We start from the raw sequence: 26,794 nt of genomic DNA, 5'->3' as shown, positions 1-26,794 counted from the left end.
GGGCCCCGAAAACCAAGCACCGCCTTCAGGCTTTCTAAGGGCGTAAATTTTTGATTTCACTTCTCACTACCTATTACAGTTTTGAAGGCCATAAAATGCCAAGATGGCACAAAACCCCCACAAATGACCCCATTTTAGAAAGTAGACACCCCAAGCTATTTGCTGAGAGGCATGTTGAGTCCATGGAATATTTTATATTTTGCCACAAGTTGCGGGAAAATTACAAACTTTAATTTTTTTTAATTTTTTTTTCACAAAGTTGTCACTAAATGATATATTGCTCACACATGCTATGGGCATATGTGAAATGACACCCCAAAATAAATTCTGCTGCTTCTCCTGAGTATGGGGATACCACATGTGTGGGATTTTTTGGGAGCCTAGCCGCGTACGGGGCCCCGAAAACCAAGAACCGCCTTCAGGTTTTCTAAGGGCGTAAATATTTGACTTCACTTCTCACTACCTATTACAGTTTTGAAGGCCATAAAATGCCAAGATGGCACAAAACCCCCACAAATGACCCCATTTTAGAAAGTAGACACCCCAAGCTATTTGCTGAGAGGCATGTTGAGTCCATGGAATATTTTATATTTTGCCACAAGTTGCAGGAAAATTACAAACTTTTTTTTTTTTTTTTCACAAAGTTGTCACTAAATGATATATTGCTCACGCATGCCATGGGCATATGTGAAATGACACCCCAAAATAAATTCTGCTGCTTCTCCTGAGTACGGGGATACCACATATGTGGGACTTTTTGGGAGCCTAGCCGCGTACGGGGCCCCGAAAACCAAGCACCGCCTTCAGGCTTTCTAAGGGCGTTACAGTTTTGAAGGCCATAAAATGCCAAGATGGCACAAACCCCCCCCAAATGACCCCATTTTGGAAAGTAGACACCCCTAAATTTAGGGGTACACTAGTGAGACTAGGTAATAAATGGCGGGTGCCCTGAAACTATAAAAAAATAACTAACCAACCAGCGTCACCTGTAACAGTTATATGGTGATCACTGGTGAAAGGGTTAACTAGGGGGCAATCAGGGGGCTTTATGCGGTAGTATATGGGGGTCCCTGGCGCTATAAAAAGCTGCGGCGAACCTAAATACCTACCTGCCTAACTAGCGTCACCTGTGACACTAATACAGCGATCAGAAAAACGATCGCTTATTAGGCTGGGTTCACACTGGAGCGATGCGGGAACGCCACGAATCCACGGCGGGTTCCCGCATCACATGCCTCCCGGCGGCAGTTCACACTGCCCTATGCGAACTGCTGGGAGTGTCAGTGAAATGTTAATGACACCCCCAGATCAGTTCGCATATCGCAGTGCGATCTGCAAACTCGGATCGCATGGTGTGAACACCCATGCGATCCGATTCTGCTGCGGACCAAAAAAAGGGTCCCGTGCGAGTTTGCGGCGGGTGCGACACGAATTCAGCCATACTATCTGTATGGCTGAACTCGAATTGCACAGAGATCGGATGTGATTTGCACTGCAGTGCGGTGCGAATCACATCCGTTCTCATAAACCGCTGCAATGTGAACCCAGCCTTAGTGACACTGGCGACGGGGGGTGATCACGGGGTTAAACCTTTATTGGGGGGGTTAGGGGGGGTACCTTAGAACTAAAGGGGGCTAACCCTAACTGCCCTAACAGTTATTACAGTCACAAATGACACCCGCCGGGTGATCAGGGGGTTAAACCTTTATTAGGTAATAAATGGCGGGTGCCCTGAAACTATAAAAAAATAACTAACCAACCAGCGTCACCTGTAACAGTTATATGGTGATCACTGGTGAAAGGGTTAACTAGGGGGCAATCAGGGGGCTTTATGCGGTAGTATATGGGGGTCCCTGGCGCTATAAAAAGCTGCGGCGAACCTAAATACCTACCTGCCTAACTAGCGTCACCTGTGACACTAATACAGCGATCAGAAAAATGATTGCTTATTAGGCTGGGTTCACACTGGAGCGATGCGGGAACGCCACGAATCCGCGGCGGGTTCCCGCATCGCATGCCTCCCGGCGGCAGTTCACACTGCCCTATGCGAACTGCTGGGAGTGTCAGTGAAATGTTAATGACACCCCCAGATCAGTTCGCATATCGCAGTGCGATCTGCAAACTCGGATCGCATGGTGTGAACACCCATGCGATCCGATTCTGCTGCGGGCCAAAAAAAGGGTCCCGTGCGAATATGCGGCGGGTGCGGTGGGTGCGATGCGAATTCAGCCATACTATCTGTATGGCTGAACTCGAATCGCACAGAGATCGGATGTGATTTGCACTGCAGTGCGGTGCGAATCACATTCGTTCTCATAAACCGCTGCAATGTGAACCCAGCCTTAGTGACACTGGCGACGGGGGGTGATCACGGGGTTAAACCTTTATTGGGGGGGTTAGGGGGGTACATTAGAACTAAAGGGGGCTAACCCTAACTGCCCTAACAGTTATTACAGTCACAAATGACACCAATGCAAAAAAAAAAAAAAAAAAAAAAAAAATGACATTGGTGTCACTGTGACTGGGGGGCAGGGGTAATTGGGGGGGTGATCTGGGGGGGGTGTGAGTGTGCCTGGCATGTTCTACTGTGAAGTGTCGTGTTGGTGCAACTCACCGATCCTCTCTCCTCGGTGTCGGAACGAAAAATACCGACACGGAGGAGAGATTACATCACTTCCTCTCCTGTGTTTACATTACAGGAGAGGAAGTGATGTCACGAAGGATTTCTATTCGTCGGGAGCGATCACGAGGGGGTGGCCATGAATGAATGGCCGCCCCCTCATCCCGGATCGCTCGCGAACGAATACCGACCGCCGCAGGCACCGGGCGGGGGCCCGATCGGGCCCCCGACCCGCGGGAAGGCAGGGACATACAGGTACGCCCATATGCCTGCCCGTGCCATTCTGTCGACGTACATCGTCGTGCGGCGGTCGGGAAGTGGTTAATGATGCTTAAAGTGAAAAAAATAAAAGTCAAATATTCTTTTAAATATTCCTTTAAATATCGTGCCTGGGGGGTGTCTATAGTTTGCCTGTAAAGTGGCACGTGTTTCCCGTGTTTAGAACTGTCCCTGCACACAATGACATTTCTAAAGGAATAAAAGTCTTTTAAAAGTGCTTGCGGCTGGTCCCGGCAATATGGATGAAAATCATTGAGAAAAAAAAGGCATGGATAGCCCCCTCCCAGTCCATTACCAGGCTCTTTGAGACTTGTATGGATATTAAGAGGAACCCTGCACCCAAATTTAAAAAAAGGAAAGGCGTGGGGCCCCCAGGCCTTATACAGGCGGTTCAAACAAGACAGGGACTGTAGGTTTGTTCTTAAGTAGAATCTGTTTGTAATTTTGAACTGGTACATTTTTAAAATATATTTTTAAGCTTTTTGCAAAATATAGGGACGGGTTATCACCCCTGTATAATTTGTTTTGCTGTCTGTGCGCACCTGTTCAGAAGATTTCACCTCACTTTATGTCCCAATGACAATTGGATTTAGAAAATTTGGGGTTTTTAGTGAAACAAAAAATATAAAGTTACAGGAGAGAATTTCCCTTAGGCCTCTTTCACACTGATGTCCCGTTCAGGCCCGCCTGTCAGTTTTTCAGGCGGACCTGAACGGGTGCTCCATAGAGGTCTATGGAGAGTCGGATGTCAGCGGTGACATGTCCGCTGACATCCGACCCGCTCCGATCCGAAAAAGTGTAACGGAGGAAAAAGCAATTTTTCCATCCGTCTGCGGATCGGATCGGATGACGACGGGCACTGCGGTCCGTCGTCATCCGATCTCCCATAGGGGAGAGCGGCGCTGTGACAGGTCCGTCCCTGCGCAGTGTGCAGAGACAGACCTGTCATCTCCCTGCTCAGCGGGGATCGGCGGAGTGATCCCCGCTGAGCAAACGGACATCCACGGGGCGGATCAGAACTGATCCGCCCCGTGTGAAAGGACCCTTAGGCTTCATGCACACGAGACGCAGATGCAAACGCTGTTGGACACATGGACACATGTTGAAACCGGCGTTTAGAAACGCGCGTTTTGCCGCGATTTTTACCGCGATTTAGCGGCGTTTTACCGCGTTTGCGTCTAGAAGCGTTTAGTTAAGCTAACATCATAGACCCTCCCCAGCTCAAAAAAACAGTATTATTAACTATTTCAGCAATTTTGTAAGACCAGAGTGAGTAGCAGCAGCTGTGAGAGCTGCAGTGTACTTGTATTTAGCGTGTCACTTGCCACGGCACCTGCCACAAGTTGTGGATTGTCCACTTGCCACGTCACTTGCCACGTCATCTGCCACAAGTTGTGGATTGTCCAACTGCCACATCACCTGCCACAAGTTGTGGATTGTCCACTTGCCAGGTGACTTGCCACATCACCTGCCACGTCACTTGCCACGTCACCTGCCACAAGTTTTGGATTGTCCACTTGCCACGTCACTTGCCACGTCACTTGCCACAAGTTGGGGATTGTCCACTTGCCACATCACGTGCCACGTCACCTGCCACAAGTTGTGGATTGTCCACTTGCCACGCCACTTGCCACATCACCTGCCACGTCACTTGCCACGAGATGTGGATTCTCCACTTTCCACGTCATCTGCCATGCCACCTGCCACAAGTTGGGGATTGTCCACATCACCTGCCACGTCACTTGCCACATCACCTGCCACAAGTTGTGGATTGTCTACTTGCCACGTCACTTGCCACATCACCTGCCACGTCATTTGCCACATCACCTGCCACAAGTTGTGGATTGTCCACTTGCCACGTCACCTGCCATGTCACGTGCCACAAGTTGTGGATTGTCCACTTGCCACGTCACTTGCCACGTCACCTGCCACAAGTTGGGGATTGTCCACATCACCTGCCACGTCATTTGCCACATCACCTGCCACAAGTTGTGGATTGTCCACTTGCCACGTCACTTGCCACATCACCTGCCACGTCACTTGCCACAAGATGTGGATTGTCCACTTTCCATGTCACCTGCCATGCCACCTGCCACAAGTTGTGGATTGTCCACTTGCCACGTCACCAGCCACATCACCTGCCACAAATTGTGGATTTCCACTTGCCACGTGACTTGCCACGTCACCTGTCACAAGTTGTGGATTGTCCACTTGCCACATCACTTGCCACCTGCCATGTCACTTGCCACAAGCTGTGGATTGTCCACTTGCCACGTCACTTGCCACGTCACCTGCCACGTGACTTGCCACGTCACCTGCCACAAGTTTTGGATTGTCCACTTGCCACGTCACTTGCCACGTCAGCTGCCACGTCACTTGCCACAAGATGTGGATTGTCCACTTGTCACATCACCTGCCACATCACTTGCCACATCACCTGCCACGTCACCTGCCACAAGTTGTGGATTGTCCACTTGCCACGTGACTTGCCACATCACCTGCCACGTCAGCTGCCACGTCACTTGCCACAAGATGTGGATTGTCCACTTGTCACATCACCTGCCACATCACTTGCCACATCACCTGCCACGTCACCTGCCACAAGTTGTGGATTGTCCACTTGCCACGTCACCAGCCACATCACCTGCCACAAGTTGTGGATTGTCCACTTGCCACACCACTTTCCACGTCACCTGCCACGTCACCTGCCACAAGATGTGGATTGTCCACTTGCCACGTCACCAGCCACATCACCTGCCACAAGTTGTGGATTGTCCACTTGCCACATCACTTTCCACGTCACCTGCCACGTCACCTGCCACAAGTTGTGGATTGTCCACTTGCCACGTCACCAGCCACATCACCTGCCACAAGTTGTGGATTGTCCACTTGCCACACCACTTTCCACGTCACCTGCCACGTCACCTGCCACAAGATGTGGATTGTCCACTTGCCACGTCACCAGCCACATCACCTGCCACAAGTTGTGGATTGTCCACTTGCCACATCACTTTCCACGTCACCTGCCACAAGTTGGGGATTGTCCACTTGCCACGTCCCTTGCCACGTCCCCTGCCACGTCACCTGCCACAAGTGGATTGTCCACTTGCCACATCACTTGCCACATAACCTGCCACAAGCTGTGGATTGTCCACTTGCCACGTCACCAGCCACATCACCTGCCACAAGTTGTGGATTGTCCACTTGCCACGTGACTTGCCACATCACCTGCCACGTCACTTGCCACATCACCTGCCACAAGTTGTGGATTGTCTACTTGCCACGTCACTTGCCACATCACCTGCCACGTCACTTGCCACAAGATGTGGATTGTCCACTTTCCACGTCACCTGCCATGCCAACTGCCACAAGTTGTGGATTGTCCACTTGCCACATCACCAGCCACATCACCTGCCACAAGTTGTGGATTGTCCACTTGCCACACCACTTTCCACGTCACCTGCCGCGTCACCTGCCACAAGATGTGGATTGTCCACTTGCCACGTCACCAGCCACATCACCTGCCACAAGTTGTGGATTGTCCACTTGCCACATCACTTTCCACGTCACCTGCCACAAGTTGTGGATTGTCCACTTGCCACGTCCCTTGCCACGTCCCCTGCCACGTCACCTGCCACAAGTGGATTGTCCACTTGCCACATCACTTGCCACATCACCTGCCACAAGTTGTGGATTGTCCACTTGCCACGTCACCTGACACAAGTTGTGGATTGTCCACTCGCCACGTCACTTGCCACATCCCCTGCCACAAGTGGATTGTCCACTTGCCACGTCACTTGCCACGTCCCCTGCCACAAGTGGATTGTCCAATTGCCACGTCACCTGCCACGTCACTTGCCACGTCACCTGCCACAAGTTTTGGATTGTCCACTTGCCACGTCACTTGCCACGTCAGCTGCCACGTCACTTGCCACAAGATGTGGATTGTCCACTTGTCACATCACCTGCCACATCACTTGCCACATCACCTGCCACAAGTTGTGGATTGTCCACTTGCCACATGACTTGCCACATCACCTGCCACATCAGCTGCCACGTCACTTGCCACAAGATATGGATTGTCCACTTGTCACATCACCTGCCACATCACTTGCCACATCACCTGCCACGTCACCTGCCACAAGTTGTGGATTGTCCACTTGCCACGTCACCAGCCACATCACCTGCCACTTTAGCTGCCACGTCACTTGCCACAAGATGTGGATTGTCCACTTGTCACATCACCTGCCACATCACTTGCCACATCACCTGCCACGTCACCTGCCACAAGTTGTGGATTGTCCACTTGCCACGTCACCAGCCACATCACCTGCCACAAGTTGTGGATTGTCCACTTGCCACACCACTTTCCACGTCACCTGCCACGTCACCTGCCACAAGATGTGGATTGTCCACTTGCCACATCACCAGCCACATCACCTGCCACAAGTTGTGGATTGTCCACTTGCCACATCACTTTCCACGTCACCTGCCACGTCACCTGCCACAAGTTGTGGATTGTCCACTTGCCACGTCACCAGCCACATCACCTGCCACAAGTTGTGGATTGTCCACTTGCCACACCACTTTCCACGTCAGCTGCCACGTCACTTGCCACAAGATGTGGATTGTCCACTTGTCACATCACCTGCCACATCACTTGCCACATCACCTGCCACGTCACCTGCCACAAGTTGTGGATTGTCCACTTGCCACGTGACTTGCCACATCACCTGCCACGTCAGCTGCCACGTCACTTGCCACAAGATGTGGATTGTCCACTTGTCACATCACCTGCCACATCACTTGCCACATCACCTGCCACGTCACCTGCCACAAGTTGTGGATTGTCCACTTGCCACGTCACCAGCCACATCACCTGCCACAAGTTGTGGATTGTCCACTTGCCACACCACTTTCCACGTCACCTGCCACGTCACCTGCCACAAGATGTGGATTGTCCACTTGCCACATCACCAGCCACATCACCTGCCACAAGTTGTGGATTGTCCACTTGCCACATCACTTTCCACGTCACCTGCCACGTCACCTGCCACAAGTTGTGGATTGTCCACTTGCCACGTCACCAGCCACATCACCTGCCACAAGTTGTGGATTGTCCACTTGCCACACCACTTTCCACGTCACCTGCCACGTCACCTGCCACAAGATGTGGATTGTCCACTTGCCACGTCACCAGCCACATCATCTGCCACAAGTTGTGGATTGTCCACTTGCCACATCACTTTCCACGTCACCTGCCACGTCACCTGCCACAAGTTGTGGATTGTCCACTTGCCACGTCCCTTGCCACGTCCCCTGCCACGTCACCTGCCACAAGTGGATTGTCCACTTGCCACATCACTTGCTACATCACCTGCCACAAGCTGTGGATTGTCCACTTGCCACGTCACCAGCCACATCACCTGCCACAAGTTGTGGATTGTCCACTTACCATGTGACTTGCCACATCACCTGCCACGTCACTTGCCACGTCACCTGCCACAAGTTTTGGATTGTCCACTTGCCACGTCACTTGCCACGTCACTTGCCACAAGTTGGGGATTGTCCACTTGCCACATCACGTGCCACGTCACCTGCCACAAGTTGTGGATTGTCCACTTGCCACGCCACTTGCCACATCACCTGCCACGTCACTTGCCACGAGATGTGGATTCTCCACTTTCCACGTCATCTGCCATGCCACCTGCCACAAGTTGGGGATTGTCCACATCACCTGCCACGTCACTTGCCACATCACCTGCCACAAGTTGTTGATTGTCCACTTGCCACGTCACTTGCCACATCACCTGCCACGTCACTTGCCACATCACCTGCCACAAGTTGTGGATTGTCTACTTGCCACGTCACTTGCCACATCACCTGCCACGTCATTTGCCACATCACCTGCCACAAGTTGTGGATTGTCCACTTGCCACGTCACCTGCCATGTCACGTGCCACAAGTTGTGGATTGTCCACTTGCCACGTCACTTGCCACGTCACCTGCCACAAGTTGGGGATTGTCCACATCACCTGCCACGTCATTTGCCACATCACCTGCCACAAGTTGTGGATTGTCCACTTGCCACGTCACTTGCCACATCACCTGCCACGTCACTTGCCACAAGATGTGGATTGTCCACTTTCCATGTCACCTGCCATGCCACCTGCCACAAGTTGTGGATTGTCCACTTGCCACGTCACCAGCCACATCACCTGCCACAAATTGTGGATTTCCACTTGCCACGTGACTTGCCACGTCACCTGTCACAAGTTGTGGATTGTCCACTTGCCACATCACTTGCCACCTGCCATGTCACTTGCCACAAGCTGTGGATTGTCCACTTGCCACGTCACTTGCCACGTCACCTGCCACGTGACTTGCCACGTCACCTGCCACAAGTTTTGGATTGTCCACTTGCCACGTCACTTGCCACGTCAGCTGCCACGTCACTTGCCACAAGATGTGGATTGTCCACTTGTCACATCACCTGCCACATCACTTGCCACATCACCTGCCACGTCACCTGCCACAAGTTGTGGATTGTCCACTTGCCACGTGACTTGCCACATCACCTGCCACGTCAGCTGCCACGTCACTTGCCACAAGATGTGGATTGTCCACTTGTCACATCACCTGCCACATCACTTGCCACATCACCTGCCACGTCACCTGCCACAAGTTGTGGATTGTCCACTTGCCACGTCACCAGCCACATCACCTGCCACAAGTTGTGGATTGTCCACTTGCCACACCACTTTCCACGTCACCTGCCACGTCACCTGCCACAAGATGTGGATTGTCCACTTGCCACGTCACCAGCCACATCACCTGCCACAAGTTGTGGATTGTCCACTTGCCACATCACTTTCCACGTCACCTGCCACGTCACCTGCCACAAGTTGTGGATTGTCCACTTGCCACGTCACCAGCCACATCACCTGCCACAAGTTGTGGATTGTCCACTTGCCACACCACTTTCCACGTCACCTGCCACGTCACCTGCCACAAGATGTGGATTGTCCACTTGCCACGTCACCAGCCACATCACCTGCCACAAGTTGTGGATTGTCCACTTGCCACATCACTTTCCACGTCACCTGCCACAAGTTGTGGATTGTCCACTTGCCACGTCCCTTGCCACGTCCCCTGCCACGTCACCTGCCACAAGTGGATTGTCCACTTGCCACATAACCTGCCACAAGCTGTGGATTGTCCACTTGCCACGTCACCAGCCACATCACCTGCCACAAGTTGTGGATTGTCCACTTGCCACGTGACTTGCCACATCACCTGCCACGTCACTTGCCACATCACCTGCCACAAGTTGTGGATTGTCTACTTGCCACGTCACTTGCCACATCACCTGCCACGTCACTTGCCACAAGATGTGGATTGTCCACTTTCCACGTCACCTGCCATGCCAACTGCCACAAGTTGTGGATTGTCCACTTGCCACATCACCAGCCACATCACCTGCCACAAGTTGTGGATTGTCCACTTGCCACACCACTTTCCACGTCACCTGCCACGTCACCTGCCACAAGATGTGGATTGTCCACTTGCCACGTCACCAGCCACATCACCTGCCACAAGTTGTGGATTGTCCACTTGCCACATCACTTTCCACGTCACCTGCCACGTCACCTGCCACAAGTTGTGGATTGTCCACTTGCCACGTCCCTTGCCACGTCCCCTGCCACGTCACCTGCCACAAGTGGATTGTCCACTTGCCACATCACTTGCCACATCACCTGCCACAAGTTGTGGATTGTCCACTTGCCACGTCACCTGACACAAGTTGTGGATTGTCCACTCGCCACGTCACTTGCCACATCCCCTGCCACAAGTGGATTGTCCACTTGCCACGTCACTTGTCACGTCCCCTGCCACAAGTGGATTGTCCACTTGCCACGTCACCTGCCACGTCACTTGCCACGTCACCTGCCACAAGTTTTGGATTGTCCACTTGCCACGTCACTTGCCACGTCAGCTGCCACGTCACTTGCCACAAGATGTGGATTGTCCACTTGTCACATCACCTGCCACATCACTTGCCACATCACCTGCCACAAGTTGTGGATTGTCCACTTGCCACATGACTTGCCACATCACCTGCCACATCAGCTGCCACGTCACTTGCCACAAGATGTGGATTGTCCACTTGTCACATCACCTGCCACATCACTTGCCACATCACCTGCCACGTCACCTGCCACAAGTTGTGGATTGTCCACTTGCCACGTCACCAGCCACATCACCTGCCACAAGTTGTGGATTGTCCACTTGCCACACCACTTTCCACGTCACCTGCCACGTCACCTATCACAAGATGTGGATTGTCCACTTGCCACGTCACCAGCCACATCACCTGCCACAAGTTGTGGATTGTCCACTTGCCACATCACTTTCCACGTCACCTGCCACGTCACCTGCCACAAGTTGTGGATTGTCCACTTACCACGTCACCAGCCATATCACCTGCCACAAGTTGTGGATTGTCCACTTGCCACACCACTTTCCACGTCACCTGCCACGTCACCTGCCACAAGATGTGGATTGTCCACTTGCCACGTCACCAGCCACATCACCTGCCACAAGTTGTGGATTGTCCACTTGCCACATCACTTTCCACGTCACCTGCCACGTCACCTGCCACAAGTTGTGGATTGTCCACTTGCCACGTCCCTTGCCACGTCCCCTGCCACGTCACCTGCCACAAGTGGATTGTCCACTTGCCACATCACTTGCCACATCACCTGCCACAAGCTGTGGATTGTCCACTTGCCACCTCACCAGCCACATCACCTGCCACAAGTTGTGGATTGTCCACTTGCCACGTGACTTGCCACATCACCTGCCACATCACTTGCCACATCACCTGCCACAAGTTGTGGATTGTCTACTTGCCACGTCACTTGCCACATCACCTGCCACGTCACTTGCCACACGATGTGGATTGTCCACTTTCCACGTCACCTGCCATGCCACCTGCCACAAGTTGTGGATTGTCCACTTGCCACTTCACCAGCCACATCACCTGCCACAAGTTGTGGATTGTCCACTTGCCACACCACTTTCCACGTCACCTGCCACGTCACCTGCCACAAGATGTGGATTGTCCACTTGCCACGTCACCAGCCACATCACCTGCCACAAGTTGTGGATTGTCCACTTGCCACATCACTTTCCACGTCACCTGCCACGTCACCTGCCACAAGTTGTGGATTGTCCACTTGCCACGTCCCTTGCCACGTCCCCTGCCACGTCACCTGCCACAAGTGGATTGTCCACTTGCCACATCACTTGCCACATCACCTGCCACAAGTTGTGGATTGTCCACTTGCCACGTCACCTGACACAAGTTGTGGATTGTCCACTCGCCACGTCACTTGCCACATCCCCTGCCACAAGTGGATTGTCCACTTGCCACGTCACTTGCCACGTCCCCTGCCACAAGTGGATTGTCCACTTGCCATGTCACCTGCCACGTCACTTGCCACAAGTTTTGGATTGTCCACTTGCCACGTCACTTGCCACGTCAGCTGCCACGTCACTTGCCACAAGATGTGGATTGTCCACTTGTCACATCACCTGCCACATCACTTGCCACATCACCTGCCACGTCACCTGCCACAAGTTGTGGATTGTCCACTTGCCACGTGACTTGCCACATCACCTGCCACGTCAGCTGCCACGTCACTTGCCACAAGATGTGGATTGTCCACTTGTCACATCACCTGCCACATCACTTGCCACATCACCTGCCACGTCACCTGCCACAAGTTGTGGATTGTCCACTTGCCACGTCACCAGCCACATCACCTGCCACAAGTTGTGGATTGTCCACTTGCCACACCACTTTCCACGTCACCTGCCACGTCACCTGCCACAAGATGTGGATTGTCCACTTGCCACATCACCAGCCACATCACCTGCCACAAGTTGTGGATTGTCCACTTGCCACATCACTTTCCACGTCACCTGCCACGTCACCTGCCACAAGTTGTGGATTGTCCACTTGCCACGTCACCAGCCACATCACCTGCCACAAGTTGTGGATTGTCCACTTGCCACACCACTTTCCACGTCACCTGCCACGTCACCTGCCACAAGATGTGGATTGTCCACTTGCCACGTCACCAGCCACATCATCTGCCACAAGTTGTGGATTGTCCACTTGCCACATCACTTTCCACGTCACCTGCCACAAGTTGTGGATTGTCCACTTGCCACGTCCCTTGCCACGTCCCCTGCCACGTCACCTGCCACAAGTGGATTGTCCACTTGCCACATCACTTGCTACATCACCTGCCACAAGCTGTGGATTGTCCACTTGCCACGTCACCAGCCACATCACCTGCCACAAGTTGTGGATTGTCCACTTGCCACGTGACTTGCCACATCACCTGCCACGTCACTTGCCACATCACCTGCCACAAGTTGTGGATTGTCTACTTGCCACGTCACTTGCCACATCACCTGCCACGTCACTTGCCACACGATGTGGATTGTCCACTTTCCACGTCACCTGCCATGCCACCTGCCACAAGTTGTGGATTGTCCACTTGCCACGTCACCAGCCACATCACCTGCCACAAGTTGTGGATTGTCCACTTGCCACACCACTTTCCACGTTACCTGCCACGTCACCTGCCACAAGATGTGGATTGTCCACTTGCCACGTCACCAGCCACATCACCTGCCACAAGTTGTGGATTGTCCACTTGCCACATCACTTTCCACGTCACCTGCCACAAGTTGTGGATTGTCCACTTGCCACGTCCCTTGCCACGTCCCCTGCCACGTCACCTGCCACAAGTGGATTGTCCACTTGCCACATCACTTGCCACATCACCTGCCACAAGTTGTGGATTGTCCACTTGCCACGTCACCTGCCACAAGTTGTGGATTGTCCACTCGCCACGTCACCTGCCACAAGTTGTGGATTGTCCACTCGCCACGTCACTTGCCACATCCCCTGCCACAAGTGGATTGTCCACTTGCCACGTCACTTGCCACGTCCCCTGCTACAAGTGGATTGTCCACTTGCCACGTCACTTGCCATGTCACCTGCCACAAGTTATGGATTGTCCACTTGCCACGTCACATGCCAGTCACCTGCCACAAGTTGTTGATTTTCCACTTGCCACGTCACCTGCCAGGTCACTTGCTGCGTCACCTACCAGGTCACTTGTCACGTCACCTGCCACAAGTTGTGGATTGTCCACTTTCCACGTCACTTGCCACTTCACCTGCCACGTCACTTGCCACAAGTTGTGGATTGTCCACTTGCCACATCACTTGCCACCTGCCATGTCACTTGCCACAAGTTGTGGATTGTCCACTTGCCACGTCACTTGCCACCTGCCATGTCACTTGCCACAAGTTGTGGATTGTCCACTTGCAATTGTTTAAAATATTTTTCTAATGGTTTTTCATCATTTGCAATCATTTTTGAGATTTTTAATGTAAAAAAAAAGGTCACCTTTAAAAACGCATATAAACGCAAATGCGGCTAAACGCGTTTTGCATCTGAAACGTGGAAATTTTTGCTTCTGAACGCATTTTTTTGCTTCTGGAAAAACGAGATTAAACGAAACTGCATAAAAACGGAAAAAAAACGAGACTGTGTGCATCGACACATAGGATAACATTCAATGAGTTCAGGGGCAGTTGAAAAAACTGTGCAACTGCATCTGAACGCGCGTTTAACTGCGTCTCGTGTGCATGAGGCCTTAGGGGTAGATTTCCTCTCACTTCCTGTTGTCTCCTTCTGTTTGAAAGTAGAAGTCGTTTGTAAGTTGGATGCTTGAAAGTAGGGGCCTGCCCTATATACTCTGCAGAAATTTGGGCCTTAGGTGTTGGTGTTGCCACGAGACTGTAAGGTCTCACAGTGACTCAGGAACGGGCCCTGCTGTGAAATATTAGACCAAGAGCTGTAATTACATGCCCTTGTTGAACAGGGTCGGAAAAATTGGGCCTTTGGTGGTGGATGATGTGGTGGTGTTGCCATAACACTGTAAGGCTTCACAGTTACTCTTGGTGGGTGCAGGAACTGGCCCTGCTGTGAAATATTAGATCAAGAATTGTAATCACATGCCCCTGTTGAACAGGGGAGAAAAATTGGGCCTTAGGCACTGGTGCCACAACATTGCAACCCCTCACAGATACTCTAGATGGAGCGCAGGAATGAGCCCTGCTGCAAAGTATTGCATAAAAAATTATAATTACACGCCCCTGTTAAACGGGGCAGAAAAATTGGGCCTGTCGGAGGGTGAAGAGGAGGTTGGTGCCATTGTCGTAAAGCACCAATACGTGGCTTAAGCAGGCGTGGCATCAACCACCGCTGAGCCTGCCCCTGCAGAGCTGACAGAATCTCTGGCCCAGTGTGGCTCCTGTCCCCCAAGCACCGCATGACATATTTTTCCCTGCACTCTTGTGTAGCCCCTTGAACGCCTACGGAGCACCGCTGGTTCCCAGTGGACCGTGGAAGATAGGTAACGTCCCTGTCCATGCCTGCTGGACCATGAGTCAGTGGTAATATGCACCTTACTGCTGACTGCCCTGTGCAGCGAGGCCTTCCTCATGCAGATAGAAAGCCAGAATCGCCTTCCATAAAAAAAAGGCGTTTAAGAGGTATTGGCGGAAGTGAAGTTTTGACGTCGCTTCCGCCCTCCTATGGTATAGAGATGAGGGGGGGCCATCTTAGCCTCACTCGTCTCCATACCCAGCAGGGTAAATGACCCGATCGACTCTGCCGCTACCGACGGCTCTGGTAAGCGGCAGAGGGCACCTCTCCCACCACCGATAACGGTGATCTCGCGGCGAACCCACCACGCAGACCACCGTTATCGTACACAGGACCGCCTCCTGTAAAGAGAGATATCTCGGTTGTGGCAGCAGCTGCTGCCGTTACCGAGATATCCCTCTTCAAAGTACCGAGGTATATGTACATGACGTGGTCCTTAAGTAGTTAAGCTGGTCCCTGGAGGTCATCCTGCCTCATTGGAGATGTATCTCCTCCTCCTCTCTCCTATCAGGCACCCATGTAGAGTCAGTGACCTCATCATCCCCTCCGTCCTCATCAGTAGAGCAAACCTGGCAGTATGCTGCAGCTGGGGGAACATGACTGCCAGTTTGCTGTCCTTCTTGGGCACCCCTCTTCTCTCTGGGCTCACGTAACTGCCTTCCTCAAGCTGGGATCCATCATCGGAGCCCTCAAAATGCAATTGTACCCAACACTGTGGTCAAACAGTTCAGGGGACTCCTCAGGACATGGTGGGGCTAGGGAAGGAGTGACTGATGCATTGAGCCGAGGGAAGAGGCCACTTTGGCAGCTGCTTTGGCAAAGTACCCTGAGCCTGGGTGAGAGAGGATGAGGACGTCTTGGTCATCCAATCTACCAACTCTTCTGCATGTTGCGGCTATACACAGCCAGCTGCCGAAAAAAAGGACAAACGTGCCCCACGGCCACGTGCTGATGAGGATTCACCGTGTCCATGACCAGCACTGTTGACTCTAGACACAGAGCCTGCTTGCCCTCTTTTTTTGGCCTGTGTGTGTCTGCCTCTCCTTGTTGGCCTTCCAGACATACTCTTTGATGTATTGGAATAGGTACACAAGTAATTGTCTGCAGTCAGCTTTAGCTGCACACTGTGCCCAGTATACAGTACACTGACCTTATAAACTGCAATTCAGCTCAATCAACTGCCAGCCTATATTATTAGGCAGAGAACAGAGATGGTCTGCAGTCAGCTTTAGCTGCATACTGAACCCAGTATACCGTATACGGACTTAATAATCTCATAGTTGCCAACATTGTAAAAAAAAATTCGGGGACACTTTTTTGGCAGCAGGCGGAGTGGTATTATAATTAGGGGGCGGGGCATGCGGTTATAGGTGTGACATAGAAAAAGGTGAACATGTGGCGCGTGGTTTACGTAAAATAGTGGGCGTGGCTTACTTGGGGTTGTGGCTCAAAGGGGTGTGGTTAGAGTCTGAGATGAATGCGGGATGGAGAGGGAAGGGGGGAGGGATGGAGGGACAGCAGCCCCCCGATCCTACACAACAATAGAACAATGTGTTTTCCAGAGTTTGACAATCAGCAGATAAAGATACTCCAAATACCTGGTGTTAGCGCTTCAATCATCCCGGCGCCATGATTGTTATGGTGTCAGGATGATTGAAGCACATTATTTCTATTATTACATTGTAGTATTAAATGAAATCATTCAACTCACCATAATGCAGAATCAGTGGGAGCCATGAGCGCTTCACTAGCCACATTGCCTGCCACCAGATGCCATCAGGTGCCCCATCAGAGGTACCTTCCTCACATCTGTGTCCATCAGCGGAGCCCCTCCTTACATCTGGTGTCCCCATCAGTCCTCCTAACATCTGGTGCCCCTCTGACATCCAGACTAGCCCCCCCACATCCATAGTAGCCCCCCGACATCCAGACTCACTGGCCCCCTGACATCCAGACTCACTGGCCCCCGACATCCAGACTCATTGGCCCCCGACATCCAGACTCACTGGCCCCCGACATCCAGACTCACTGGCCCCCGACATCCACACACATTGGCCCCCCGACATCCACAGACATTGCCCCCCCGACATCCACAGACATTGGCCCCGCGACATCCACAGACTGGCCCCCGACATCCACAGACTGGCCCCCGACATCCAGACTGGCCCCTGACACATCCTCTAGATGCGGCACGCCGTTGTTGCCGCACGGAAAGGCTTTGAACTGCGGCGCCGCCCACTGCACTTCACAGACACTGGCAGCGGGGGTGGGCGGCACCAGCTTCTGGTCTTCTTTAAAATGGCAGCCGGCGGAGACATTGTCTCTGCCGGCCCGCGGACCTCTAGCGCCCGGAGGCGAAAAACGGGGACAAATCAAATTTCCCGGGACAAATGTCCTAATCCTGGGAATGTCCCATTAAAAATTCAGGACAGTTGGCAACTATGTAATCTGCAGCTTAGCTCAATCAACTTCCAGCCTATATTATTGGGCAGAGAACAGGGATGGTCTGCAGTCAGCTTTAGCTGCACACTGTGCCCAGTATACAGTACACTGACTTAAAGTGGCTGTAAATCCTTACAACACACTTTGACCTACAGGTAAGCCTAGATTAAGGCTTACCTGTAGGTCCAAGAAATATCTCCTAAACCTATGCGGTTTAGGAGATATTTGCCCGGAGACAGGCAACGCTGTCTGCGGCGCATGCGCCGTAGACAGCGGCGCGTAGGCGCACTGAGTGCGGCATCGTCCACGACGAAGATGCCACTCGTGTCGGCTCCCGTGCGCATGCGCGGGAGTGACGTCATCGTGGCTTCGCCGAATGACAGCGGCGGAGCTGCAAGACCCCACCGAGAAGATGGATGCGCCGGACTACAGGGGACAGCGGTGACTTCGCTGGCTCCTGTGTCAGGTAAGTGACACATAATGGACTACTATGCGATGCATAGAAGTCCATTATGCTTTGCCTTTTCAAGGAATGAAAGGCCGAACATCACCGGAGTAGGAAGAGGCAGATTAGGACGATATGCCTAGCAACAGGCATTTCAGTAAGTTAAAAAAAAATAAAAAATTAAATTTTTTATTTTTCAGATTTTTTGCTAAATTTTCATGTATTTTTGTTTTTCAGGGTGGCCCTCCACTTTAATAAACTGCAGCGAGAATAACAGGAACACTCTGAAGCGAGATCTACATAGTTGCCAACATTGTAAAAAAAATAATTCGGGACACTTTTTTGGCAGTAGGCGGAGTCGTGGTATAATTAGGGGGCGGGGCATGCATTTATAGGTGTGGCATAGGAAAAGGTAAAAATGCGGCGCGGAAAAAATGGGCGAAAAGGGTAAAAACGTGGAGAAAAATGGGCGTGGTTTACGTAAAATAGTGGGCGTGGCTTACATGGGGCGTGGCTCAAAGGTGTGGTTAGAGTCTGAGATGAATGCAGGATGGAGAGGGAAAGGAGGGGGATGGAGAGAGGGAAAGGAGGGGGGGAGAGGGAAAGGAGGGACAGCAGCCCCCCAATCCTACACCACAATAGCAATATGTGTTTTCCAGAGTTTTACAATCAGCAGATAAAAATACTCCAAATACCTGGTGTTGGCGCTTCAATCATCCCGGCGCCATGATTGTTACGGTGTCAGGATGATTATAGCGCATTATTTCTATTATTACATTGTAATATAAAATGAAATCATTCAACTCACCATAATGCAGAATCAGTGGGAGCCATGAGCACGTCACTAGGCACATAGCCTGCCACCAGATGCCATCAGGTGTCCCAAGTGGAGTCTGTCCTTATATCAGGTGCCCCATCAGAGGTACCTTCCTCACATCTGTGTCCATCAGCGGAGCCCCTCCTTACATCTGGTGCCCCTCTGATATCCACAGACCGCCCCCTCCCCCACATCCACAAATTTGCATAATTCTGTCACAGAAACAAAGAAATATGTGTTTTTTTTCAAAATTTATGGTCTTTTTTCATTTATAGCGCAAAAAATAAAAACCCCAGAGGTGATCAAATACCACCAAAAGAAAGCTCTATTTGTGGGAAAAAAGGACAAAAAATTCATTTGGGTACAGTGTTGCATGACTGAGTAATTGTCATTCAAAGTGTGAGAGCACTGAAAGCTGAAAATTGGTCTGGGCAGGAAGGGTGTTTAAGTGCCCAGTAAGCAAGTGGTTAAAGGTGACCATGCACTGCAATCTTAACCACCTCCCGCCCGCCCTATAGCCGAATGACGGCCGTAGAGCAGGCGGGTCCTTCGCCTGGCCGTCCCTGGACGGACTTGTGTTTACTTCCGCAATGCGTGCCGCCGGGGGCGCGCATCGCGGAAGTTTTGTATTCGCCGTGTCTCCCGGAGACAGGCAAATACAGATCGCCATGAATGGCCAATCAAAGCGGCCGTTCACAGCGCGATCACAGCTGCCAATGGGAGATGATATAATATGTAAACATATGAGATCATCTCCCATTGCCGTGTCTCTCCCTCCTCACACAGAGACAGCGTGTGAGGAGGGAGAGCGATCTGTAAGTCAGCCCCAGTGCCATCTGTCAGCCCCAGTGCCATCTGTCAGCCCAGTGCCATCTGCCAGTAGTGCCAGTGCCACCTGCCAGTGCCACCTGCCAGCGCCAGTGCCACCTGCCAGCGCCAGTGCCTGCCGTCAGCCCCAGTGCCGTCAGCCCCAGTGCCGCCAGCCCCAGTGCCGCCAGCGCCACGTGCCAGTGCCACCTGCCAGTGCCAGTGCCACCTGCCAGCGCCAGTGCCACCTGCCAGCGCCAGTACCATCCGTCAGCCCCAGTGCCGTCAGCGCCAGTGCCGCCAGTGCCAGTGCCACCTGCCAGTGCCACCTGCCAGCGCCAGTGCCATCTGCCAGCCGCAGTGCCATCTGCCAGCCCCATTTGCCAGAGCAATTAGCCAGAGCAAATAGCCAGCACCATCTGCCAGTGCCATCTGCCAGTGCCAGCCCCAGTGCCATCTGTCAGCGACATCTGCCAGCGACATCTGTCAGCCCCATCTGTCAGCCCCATCTGTCAGCCCCATCTGCCTCCAGTGCCATCTGCCTCCAGTGCCATCTGCCTCCAGTGCCATCTGTCAGTGCCACATGTCGTCAGTGCCACGTGTTGTCAGTGCCACGTGGGGTCACTTTGTGGGCATTTCCATTGTCCTGGTGCTCCAGGGCCTTCAAAACTGTAATAGGTGGTTGAGAAATAAGATGTGTAATTTATGCTCCTAGAACGCCTGTTGGTGCTATTTCAATATTGGGCCTCTGTATGTGGCCAGGCTGTGTAAAAGTCTCACACATTTGGTATCGTAATACTCAGAAGGAGTAGCAGAACGTATTTTGGGGTGTCATTTGTGGTATACACATGCCATGTGAGAGAAATAACCTATTACATTGAAAATTTTGTGAGAAAAAAATAAAAAATAAAAAAATCTTCATTTTGCAAAGAATTGTGGGAAAAAGATGACAACATCAAAAACCTCACCATGCATCTTAGTAAATACCTTGGAATGTCTACTTTCAAAAAAGGGGTCATTTGGGGGGTATTTGTACTTTCCTGACTTGTTCGGGTCGCAAGAAATGAGATAGGCCACCAGTACATCAGGTGTGATCAATTTTGTGCGATTCGCACCACAGCTTGTAGACTCTCTAACTTTCACAAAGACCAAATAATATCCACTAATTTGGGTTATTTTTACCAAAGATATGTAGCAGTATAAATTGTGGCCAAAATTTATAAAAAAAAAATTATAATTTGCAAAATTTTATCATAGAAACAAAGAAATATGCGTTTTTTTCAAAATTTTCGGTCTTTTTTCATTTATAGTGCAAAAAATAAAAACCCCAGAGGTGATCAAATACCACCAAAAGAAAGCTCTATTTGTGGGAAAAAAAGGACACAAAATTAATTTGGGTACAGTGTTGCATGACTGAGTAATTGTCATTCAAAGTGTGAGAGCACCAAAAGCTGAAAATTGGTCTGGTCAGGAAGGGTGTTTAAGTGCCCAGTAAGCAAGTGGTTAAATAAATTAAGGCAAGAGCCTGTTTGATTTCCTATAATTTGAATTAATTGTTCAAGTGCATCTTCCTATTATCCCATTTTGCTGAAATATCGAGTTGTACAGAGATTTGCCAATCAGATTGGATAGTGCATGACCATCTTAAGTGCCAAATTTGGAATGTAGATGTGCCATGACCCACTTGTATTTTCCAAATGATATTTCTTAGGCATTATGCAAGGCACATGAGAACACACCTTTTTTCAAGACATGCTAGAGTGATCAGGATTCTTTAAACTATGGCTCTCCAGCTGTTGCAGAACTACACATCCCATGAGGCCAGGGGCGGACTGACAACTCATGGGGCCCCCGGGCAATAGAAGATCATGGGGCCCCCTTGGTCTCCACACTCAAGTCAAACCTGCGCAGGGAGACACTGGAGAGAGAACATACACACAGGGGGACACCAGAGGGAGAACGCACACACACACAGGGGGGGACACTGGAGGGAGAATGCACACAGGACACTTACACAGCACACAGGGGGACATTGTAAGGATCAAGGTATGTGGAAACAAAATGGTTGACAGTATGTTTTACTAAATACTTGTCTGTCTTTATCCTTCTCAGTAAAATAAGGACTCATCATCTTTAGTCACGTACGCATAAGAAGAGGCCACATCAGCCCTAAAAAGCAGTCTACGCCCAGAAGATTGTCTTATCAGCTGATAACACCCGGAGAATTGCCTTTTCTTTGCAAATTGTTGTTTTTTTACATTGCTGATGCTTGCCTTTTTCTGTCTATAAAAGAGATGTAATAAAGAGCCTCAGAGTCAGAGTTAAGTACGGACTTCTGAGCAGAAATACTGAGTACCTCCGTGTCTCTTTGCTTAGATAAGAACTCTAACTAACAATTGGGAAACGGTAACATAACCTGACAAATAGGTGACTTGTTGAGGTCACACCTAACATTCTGGCGCCCGAATAGGGACCTGCAGAAAGAAACTACAAAGAGGCGAACGAACATAAGGACGGAACGAAGTGGTCGGGCACATCAGGAACCACAGACAAAAACCTGCGCAGGTAAGAAAAGCTTTATTTTCTTATAAACTCTGTGCTTCTTAGATTTGTGCCCACCTGATCTGTCTGAATTGTTCTTCAGGTAAAAACCAACCTCTGTAGAAAGCGGGTCTTGAACTTAATATTTTGACTTATGTTACCGTTGTTTCTTGTCTGTCTACTTGTCATCTGTCTGTTGTGAATGAAATAAGCCCTGTTTGTATGGTGTGAATTGAAACATATATCATCCCAATGGGTAACGGAATGCGCCCTTAACTCGTAAGAGTACTTTGGGGGTCCGACACTTAAGTTTGATATACGCTTTTTGATTCATGAGCCTAAAAACGGGTTGAAAGTATAAGTCCTGACTGCCTCGATAAAGCAGGAATAAGAAACGAATGCTGAGAGATTCCATGGTAATGGGAAGGGAATAAGGTCTCCACAAAGTCCCGGAGATCTAGTCATATGTGTTTGGCCACCTATAAGTGATGATTGTGATTGTCGTGTCTGCTGTATTAGTAGTCGCATTCATTGTCTGGTTGGGGTATAAAGTAGTTCGGTTTCAAAGTAAATACCCCGGACAAAGTTTTAATATTTTGGCACCCTAGGAGGAGAAGGCAACGAGACACTTAATAAGTGATCCAAACGCCACCTAGGCAAGACTGTCAAAATGGGCCAGACACAGGGTAAACCCCAGGAGGAATCTCAGAAATGTTATAGTGTTAAAGACATAATTACAATGTTGTATGGGAAGGATAAGGCACAAGGCACAAATAGGATTCTCAAGAAATTGGGGATGGATGGAGAAAATGGATTAAGTGTAGAAGGTTGGGAAGAAATAAAGAAAGACAGACAGGGAGAGATATTGAAAAACGGATGGGTATCACAAATACAATGTCTAATTAAGGTATCCAACAGGGCTAAAGAGGAGGGATGGGAGTATTGTCAGGAAAAGGGTGGATGGGATATGAAGGTCCGACACAAAAGTCTTCCTTCTGCTCCCGGCGATAGGGTAAATACGGGAGATACTCCACCTCCTTATAACACCACCACACCAGGTAATGAAAGACCAAAACTTTATCCTTCCTTAAGAGGAAGAGGGTGGGTATGCCGAGTATGCGGTACCCAGAACCCAGACTGGGCACAGGAATGTGTGCATTGCGGCGCTCAAAGACCAGAGCCCGTAGCTCCAGTCCATAGTCGGACTAGGGTAATACAAGTGAATAATCCAAATTTCGGGCAGGAAGGAGAACCGCCTACTGTGACTCGACAAGTTGTCTTGAGGGCATGGGCACCTTGGACAGCTAACACTCTTATGGTACTGGTACAGAATGCTCCTGATCCCGTAGCAAAACCCGCCGCCTTCTGCAGATTTGTGACACAGTTGCTGGACACACATGAAGCAGCTTGGCAAGATGGGGAAGATATATGTAGACATAAAATGACACTGACAATGTTTAATCAATTCATGACTAAACTTACCCCACTTAGACCGAATGGGGATCCTACCACGGACCCGCCAGGAGTACATCCTCGTCATATAGATTCTAGACCCCTGTTTATTGCTCAGTTACGAGAATTTTGCCAAGAGAAACAGCGGGAAAGGGGCTCAACGGCGCCCATAAAACAAGCCCCAGGTCAGACTGTTACCGAATTTTACCTTAATATGGAAAGCATGATGGCTGACGAAGGGCTAGATTTAGCCCTACCCATCACCATTAGGGCTTTCAATCGACAGTTTATGGAAGGATTAGTACCACAAATAGGTGACAAACTAAAGACGTGTACTCCTGAATGGAGAGCCTTACAGGACAGAGGAGCGCTGTTGCAGAAAGCACAAGGTATCGAAGCTGATCTAACAGAAACTAAACCTAGGAGGACACCGGGAGTTAACACTGTTGCCCGGGTCAGGGAAGGAGGGAACTCCTCCCGTAGACCTCTTACCTGCTATTACTGCGACAAGGTAGGACATATAAAAAGAAATTGTAGAAAAAGGATAAAAGACGAACAGGAAGGAAGCACGGACAGAGACGAGAGGGACAACAGACAGAGGAGTGGCAACGATAGGGACGATACGGCATGACTTGCCCCGGTCCTAGCTGAATCAGAGAACAAAATGCTCCACATGTTGATGAAGGTGGAAGGTAAACATATTCCTTGTTTGGTTGACACAGGAGCGTCACGCAGTCTGTTGTCTGATTCAGTAGTCCCTCCACACATGACGTCCCGTGACACCATACCCATAAGTGGTTACGACGGACTCCTGACTGATGCCCCGCTGACTAAACCTTTAAAAGTAAAGATAGGAAATCACATGTTTTTGTCACGCTTTTTGATTTCCAGAGGAGCTCCCACTAATTTATTAGGAGCAGACATTCTTCAGAAAATAGGAGCGAACATTACTTATCACCCAGATGGCATGGTCACCCTAGCAATAGGAGATGACCCAGAGGGTATAGAAATCTGTAGTAAAATACAATGCTTGGAAGAAGAACCAGAACCGTCCAATACGCCCTCACCGGAAATAGACCAAATTCTGTCTAGCCTTCCGGAAGGGTTATGGGAAACACATATGTTGTCCGGATAACGATACTTGTTTAAAAGCCACTCTCTCATTGTTACAATTCCTGGCTGAAAAAGGGTGCAAGGTGAATAGAACTAAGTTACAGGTAGGTCAGAAAAAGGTTGTCTTTTTGGGCCACTGTATATCCCAGGGTACTCGACACCTCACTGAAGACCGAGTCCAGGCCATAAGACAAATGAATGTCCCACGCAACTTTAAGCAACTTCGTATGTTTCTGGGAATGGTGTCATATTGTAGACAATGGATACCACATGCCAGTTCTCTGATGCAGCCATTATATGATTGCTTGAAAATAGTACCCTATGTACTCACAGAAGCAGGTCATGAATCTTTTAGCACCTTAAAAAGGTTACTAATTTCGGCACCTGCGATCGGGATCCCTGATTATACCAAAACATTTCATTTGTACATTGCTGAAATCACGGGACACGCAACAGGGGTGTTGACACAACAACACATCAAACAAAGGCCGGTAGCATACTTCTCGGCGGCCCTCGATCCTGTCTCTAGAGGATCACCGTCCTGTGTACGAGCAGTTGCAGCAGTGTCAATTATCATTGACAAATCCTCAGAAATTGTCTTAGACAATCCTGTAGTGGTACATACCACACATGACATACACGCCATCTTGTCACAGGTCCAGCCAAAACACATATCAATGGCAAGGCAGCTGCGTCTACAATGCACCTTGCTCCTACCCCCCAATGTTACCTTTCAGCGATGCACTTCTTTTAACTTAGCACAGCTTTTACCATTACAGACAGATTTGACAGGGGGGAGTAATGATGATAATGGTGTAGACACAGCACAAGATACTCAGGATTCTGACACACTTTCCTTTCAGGACATAACATCTGATGAACACGATTGTTTTCAACTTATGGAACAAGAAACCACGGGGTTCCCACATGTCACAGACATACCCATTGCAAATGCAGAACACACACTGTACATAGATGGTAGTAGATTTGCCGATGACAAAGGTAAATATCACACAGGTTATGCTGTGGTAACGGACACACAGGTAATTGAGGCAAAGTCACTACCAGCACACATGTCGGCACAAGAAGCGGAACTAACCGCTCTAGAGAAAGCCCTAGAACACTTGGAGGGACAAGAAGGGAACGTTTACACTGATTCCGCATACGCCTACGGTGTGGCACATGATTATGGCCAAATATGGAAAGCTAGAGGTTACCTTACAGCAGCAGGCACACCTGTTAAACATGGTGAAGGAATCAAAAGAGTCCTGAACAATCTTCAAAAGGTTAAAAGAGTAGCCATCATGAAGATAGCGGCACACACGAGCGCAAAAACAACTGAGGCAAAAGGAAACGCATTTGCAGATTTAACTGCAAAGAAGGCAGCTCTAGGGGAAGTAAGCCCTGAGACCTTAGCCACGGTACAGGTGAGTATGCCCGAAAACCACATGGCAGCAGCTAATCGAACTACAGGAACAAGCAGGGGCTATTGAGAAGGACCGTTGGGTTAAGGAGGGAGCTGCACCAGGCCTTGACAATGTATGGAGAGAAGGAGACAAAATATGTCTACCCGCTTCTCTATACCCCGCAATGGCAGCGGCTGTCCACTTACCCACTCATGTCAGCTCCAATTCTATGTATAGGATTGTAAGCCAAGGATGGCTAGCCCCTGGATTCAGTAGTACTGCAAGGAACTACTGTGCTGCATGCCAAATCTGTCTGATTAATAACCCAGGACAGAGA

This window comes from Lithobates pipiens, unplaced genomic scaffold, assembly GCF_037356315.1.
Source record: "Lithobates pipiens isolate NorthernLeopardFrog02 unplaced genomic scaffold, aLitPip1_a1.2 Scaffold_13, whole genome shotgun sequence".
In the NCBI taxonomy this organism is placed as follows: Eukaryota; Metazoa; Chordata; class Amphibia; order Anura; family Ranidae; genus Lithobates; species Lithobates pipiens.
This window is presented reverse-complemented; position numbering follows the sequence as displayed.